The 6,483-nt window shown below is 39.0% G+C and overlaps 1 pseudogene; it reads left to right on the top strand.

Annotated features, from left to right (window-relative positions):
• The first annotated feature begins 328 nt into the window (after positions 1–328).
• The window catches only part of LOC108767465 (uncharacterized), a 10,108-nt pseudogene continuing 3,953 nt past the window's right edge, over positions 329–6,483 (top strand).

Raw genomic sequence — 6,483 nt, 5'->3', positions numbered from 1 at the left:
CTTGATAACTTTTCATCAGTATGGCTTAAATAACAAATTGGCAAAGTTATAGCCAAATCCGCGGAACCCCATTTCCGATAAGGATAGTGCGGGGTCCTTTGCGCCTCTTCGTTAGATGGACCTGGTGGAGTACTCGCTGACGCGTTCTATCCTCCTATTGTTGACAATTGCAGCACTGAAATACACATAGATAGTGCAGAACCGTGGCATATACATATATCTAACTGACAAATCTGCTAGTAGTAACAAGGACTATCTGCTTAACACATTAATACATAAAATTGGACACGCATTAGGATTAACGCACAGTTCGCGCGAAGAATCCATAATGTTCACAGTTGTCATTGCTAAGAATAATAATAGAATCGCTAAACTCAACATAGAGGACATTTTAGCCATTCAACAACTTTATGGAATTAAAAATCCAAAACCAAAAACAACCACCAACTACCAAAACTTACAACAAATACATCCACGTACGTAGATCTCTGTACTTTACAATATGTGGATACGGTGTTGGTATTACATCATCGAATATTCGTCACGTATCAACGCTACGTATGGTCGATAGATATAAATGATGCAAAATATGATGGACCACACGTACTAAACAATTACATGGATTTCCTTCCGGATAATTTCTCCTTATCAGCTGCATATCAAAGGCCTTCGAGTGAACTAGTACTATTTGTACAAGATGTAGTTTACATGGTCGAGTATCCCAGTTTTAAATTGAAAGAAGGTTGGCCAAAACGTCTCTCAAGTCTAGGATTTCCCCCATTTTCATCAATACCGTAGTAAATACTAACAGAGGGCAAACCTCTGTGATCTTCAATAATAACGATGTGGCGCAAATAGACGAATGCAATATGGGTGTTCGTTCATATCACTCGTTACAAGCGGTATTCCCGGGAATACCGTCAGCTCCTACCTTAGCCTTCAGATATATGGATGGTAATCTGTACTTTGCTAAAAAACAACAATTTTACCAATTTAACGAGTTCACGAGAACCGTAACAAAGGCTGGTAAATTTAATATAAACATACTCAACGTCGAATGTTCGAGAGATGAATTATTGCAACAAATGCAGGATATCTTGAGTCGATTGCTTCGATCGAGTACTACATAAAACACAATAAAATGAAGAAGGAGGAGGGGGGAAAGATGGAAGGACATATATAATCAATACTATAATAGTTTTAAACGATTAGTATATAAGTAACAGTCATTCCGACAACATCCACGTGTTCGGTCGTGAGGATAATACTGTAAGAATACACACCAATGCTTAACAACGCGGATATCGAAAAGTATCTCATGGAACAGGACGATCGTAATGAAGGAGGTGTGAAGAGAACACTCGACGATGAAAATCTCGATAAAGACAACACATCAAATAAGTAGGTATTTTTTTCTTTGCGTCTTTTTCCATCTACTCGTTTTTTTTCTTTAATTACAGACATCAAATCACACATCGTCCTATCGTACGCATTCTCGAGAGAAGATATCCGTAACTGGCTAAAATACTTGAACATTGATATCAATGTCAAACTCCCTTCTTACGTAACTATCATATTGGGAGATTCTCACGGTAAAGAGATTCCGCTTTCACCGGACATCTGGAGAGAGCTTCTCGAACAAAAACACGTCATTTTGTCCCTTTTGCAGTACGATGAGAATAATAGAGGAATACGCGCGACGCCGTCTCCAATGTACGTTGGAAATTTAACGTTACGCTTCGGACGACTCAATAATCTACCAATACTGCGTCTAGAAACAGCTCGTCTATCCATGTCGAAAAGCACTGTACTTAATATATTTAATCTTGAATACTGTGTGAATCATCTCATTTCCTCTTTAACCGCAATGACCGATAACGTTGACAAAAAATTTTCACTTCTCGCTATCGCGTCCACTGTCGCGAAATCTACGAACATGCTAAAAATGATGTATGATGACGAATCCTTCGACCGCAACGACATCCTCGATTGTGAGTTGATAGCTCTGGTTTTCGGAGAGCATTAATTATGTACACCATTCGATAATAAACACTATTTGTGAGTTGATCGCTCTGGTTTTCGGAGAGCATTAATTATGTACACCATTTGATAATAAACACTATTCTACAATTATAAAACACTTTTATTTATTTCTACACCCTACCTTTATACTACATACACATATACTTTATATACTACATATACTTTATACATATAGTTTAAAGGAAAAGGAAATGGTCTATAATCTTTAGAGGAAAAAGGAAAAAATTGCTGTTTGATCGTATAATATATATATTGTCATTCACGCTGTCGCGTACAGTTATTCTGTACAACCCGTAGAGATTTAATCACGTGATGGATAACGTAATAAATATTGTGCGAAATATACCTGAAGAGCGTCTACTCGAAATCATCGATGATGTTTTCCAGGATGTTGAAGACATTGACAATATTGGAAACATCGATGATGACGAGTATCTGTCAGACGATTCAGGATATTGTTCGAATTAAGACAAATACCGCCGCCCTGTAGCAAGTGTGTGTGTGTGATACGACTGAACGGGCGTCAAAACGAACTGCACGGGACATTGGTGTAAATGAGATCGGTGCGAGTGAGAACGTTCAACCACCGCAGCTCTCTGTAAGAAGATATATTCGTAAGTGTATACATATTTTTACACAATTGTATCTATACACATCAAATATTTCAACTTACATTCCCTCTGCAACAGTAGATTCATATATTCGGAGACCGAATAGCTCACTAAGAAATAGATCCCCGTCGTCCCAGATATCCATATATTCCGCTCGAAACTCCCGTTCGGCCCGTCTGTCCGCGCGTATCATCTGTCTAGTATATATATTCATAAATCCTTTAATATGAATATTTCCACGGTGTCTAGTCCGAAACAGAGCATAAAATGAATTAGATACATATTGTTAGTTATACTTCATACTTTATACATTATAAGTTCTACTATACTTACAAACGGGATCTTAAGGATTTTTAGCTCATTCGCTAATTGTAGCTCGTAGATACGTTCATTATCAACAGTTATGTACTGAAAAAAAGTATAATACATTATATTGACAATACAAAGAAATAATACTTAACGTAAAAAAACACTTTAACGTAAAAAAACTACTCCGTCCACTGGAAACTCATATGTAATCTCTAACAGATTATGTAAATTGCTCATTATTACACTCTCACTAACACAAACGTTACAGAAAAAAAGTACGTATGATGAAAAAGCCTCGCCCATACGCATTTATATACCATAGTCCCCCATCAAACGTGCTGCATAAAAATAGATAACCTTATAAAAAATTCTCGTGAAGGATGTGGTATCCCAACAGGAAAATATGTAAAAACTGCGTAAAAGGAAATAATTCTTATTTTAATATCTTTTTATTAAACACTACTTTAAAAAAACCCAACAGTAAAGAATGGGCGTCAGGTGAACAGCACGAGGCGTTTGGTGTGAGCAAATGCGATCGAACGGCATCGGGTGTGAGTGTGAGCGAGAACGATCGAACGGTATAGATGTGAGTGCGAGCGATCGAACGGTATAAGCGTTGGTATGAACGAGAGCGATCGAACGGGCGTTAGATGAACAGCACGGGGACGTGGTGTGAGCGAGAGTGATCGAACGGCATCGATGTGAATGTGAGTGAGAGCGATCGAACGGGCGTCAGGTGAACAGCATGGGGCGTTGGTGAGAGTGAGAGCGATTGAACGGCATCGGTGCGAGCAAGAGCGAACGGGTGTTGGCGCATCCGATAAGGATGTGGTATCCACCAGGAAAAAACTGTGTAAAAATCGTTCTTATTTAATATTTCTTTTTCTTAAACACATACTAACACAAAGGAAATCATTCTTATTTTAAATATATCTTTTTATTAAACTAACACTCTAACAAAACACGATAGTAAAAGTGTGTGTGGTACAATCGAACGCATCGATGACGTCACCCGCGAAACGTGTCGTGACATGTCGCGGCGTGTCCTTGAAAAAATCTTCGATCACGCTCGATCCAATCCATCGACGCAAGCGTTGGTGCGAGCGTGATCGAGCATACGGCACAGGGGATTCTAGATACGCGAGGGGGTCGAAGAGGGAGCGAGATCGAGCATACGGTAAAGGGGGTTCTGGATACGCGAGGGATCAAGGGGGGGAGCGAACGGGCGTTGGTGCGAAAAAACGCGCGAACTCCCTCAGTCGTCCTTCCGCTCTCGAGCTCGCAGGACCTTCGTCACGTCGCTCCTCGCGTCGTGACGTCACGCGCTCACACACACATGCACCCGTGGGGACGGGGGCCGGGGAGGAAAACTGCGAGAGGTGGTGGGAGGTAAAAGCAGTTCGCTCATTGGCTGTCCCCCCGCACCACAGTACCCCTCTCGTCCTGTTTTCCCCCCGACCCTTCACCCTGCGGGGTATCCCATGAACAAGGATGTACCTTGCTTTGCTACTACTGTACATACCCATTAGCCCGTCATCAACTACATGCTCCAGAGCCAGAGCACACACGTCACAGAGCCCTCAAGTCAATCTCAGCACCCACTTTCTCCGGCAGGACAAAACACGCCTTCCGCACTCGATTCTCGTAACGTATTTGGTCTCGCGAGCTATTCCGCTGCCGCTGAGCACTCGACTCCTCGTATGGCGTCTCTCGTCAGATCTAACCTCAAAAACGAAAAAATGTGGAACGCTTCACGATTTTGCGTGTCATCCTTGCACAGGGGCCATGCTAATATTCTCTGTATCGTTCCAATTTTAGTATATGTACTGCCGAAGCAAGTACAACCCGATTCGTAGTTACCCTAGGTCGACCTTGACCAGGCCTCCGACGATAAGAATCTGTTTCTTGGTACCGACTAAAAACACGCGTTAAGCGATTGGTACCGTCGAGCGATTAATACCCATTCTTATTGCTACGGCGCTCTGACTCAATCTCGCCTCTAGCAGGGCCACAATTTGAGCAGATTGAATTTCAGTAAGCCGAGGCATTTTTAGTAAGAAAATAAAATATCCTGTGCTTTTCTGTATTTTTTTATTAGTATTCACTCTGCATAATAAAATTAATGTTCAATACGGATCCTTCCCCATAATAAGGTTTCGGCATTTGACTCTATCGCGATATTCGTTAAAAACGCCCGAATAACTTCAAAATGGCATTACTCGGTCAAAAAAAATCGTAGAGACTCGAATTTTTTTTCAAATTGTTTGTTGAAAAGTGCATTTTACAATGGTCTATGTGGTATTTTCGAAAAAAAATCGGGACGATCCAGGTAGCGCGTCAAACAATCAAATTTTTTAAGAAAAAATGCTTGGGCTTTATTAAAACATGGAGATGCGGCATCGACTTGCACCTAATTTCGCATCAAGTTTTTCTTAAAGTACAGATAATTACTTATAAAATGAAAAAAAAATCGTCTTAATACGATGAAAATTGACCGAGTTATGTGCATTTGAAAAATAGCAAAATTTTGATGAAAAATTTTGTTACGATAATTTTGTGGGGTGATCCCGATTGACCACGTCTCGATTGGATACCACCAATCACAGCGACCGGTGCTTAGGAGCTTTGTAGTCTCAAGCGCTGTGAGTGGCTCGTGTCCAATTGAGCCGTGTCCAACTGGGTTCCACCCAATTTTGTTGCGTAGTGTATATCGTATACACATACAGCATATACATATACATACGTATACACATATATATTTTAATACTCGCTTACTAAATTTATCATAATATAATATTAATATATTGCAACAGAAGGTAGCCTTTTAAAATAAAATAAAAATATAATATTAATGTGTTGCAACAGACGTAGCCTTTTAAAATAAAATAAAGACTTAGGTCATATTAATCACAATCATATTGTCTGTTATTACGTATACAAACAAAACTATTGTAATATCTCATCATAATCATTTTCATTGTTATTTGTAAAAGTATGCCTTGAAAATTTCAATAATTTTTGTGAAGGCTCCCGTATACAACACTCTGTATTGTTTAAGATTTCTTTGACATGCAAAAGAGCACTACATAATTATATATGCAATCTATTTCTGAGTTTAGTTTTTATCAGATTAAGATTAGAAAAAACACGTTCCGTTGTTGCACTACTATGAGGTAGAGATAATATTGCTGTAGCAAATTCGAATAATTTTGGGAAAACCATTTCATTTCCTATTTTTATTGAACCTACTTCTACTCCAAATTGTTCAGATTTTTCAAAATGTGACCATTTTTTCTTATATTCTGGTAATAATTTTCACTCTAAATTAAGAGCTTCCAAATCATTTAATGTAACGCAATTAGGAAATTGCTTAACGAGAGGAACAATTGATGTATGATTTCCTCTTAAAGCGTTTATTGGATCAAGAAAATGTAATAGATTTAAGGCATTTTGTAATGACGTACTAAAATAGATCAAAATGTATTAAAAAAATACATTTGTACTAAAAACGGCAACACTG

This window comes from Trachymyrmex cornetzi, unplaced genomic scaffold (genome assembly GCF_001594075.2).
Source record: "Trachymyrmex cornetzi isolate Tcor2-1 unplaced genomic scaffold, Tcor1.1 scaffold681, whole genome shotgun sequence".
NCBI classification, from domain to species: domain Eukaryota; kingdom Metazoa; phylum Arthropoda; class Insecta; order Hymenoptera; family Formicidae; genus Trachymyrmex; species Trachymyrmex cornetzi.
This window is presented reverse-complemented; position numbering and strand designations above follow the sequence as displayed.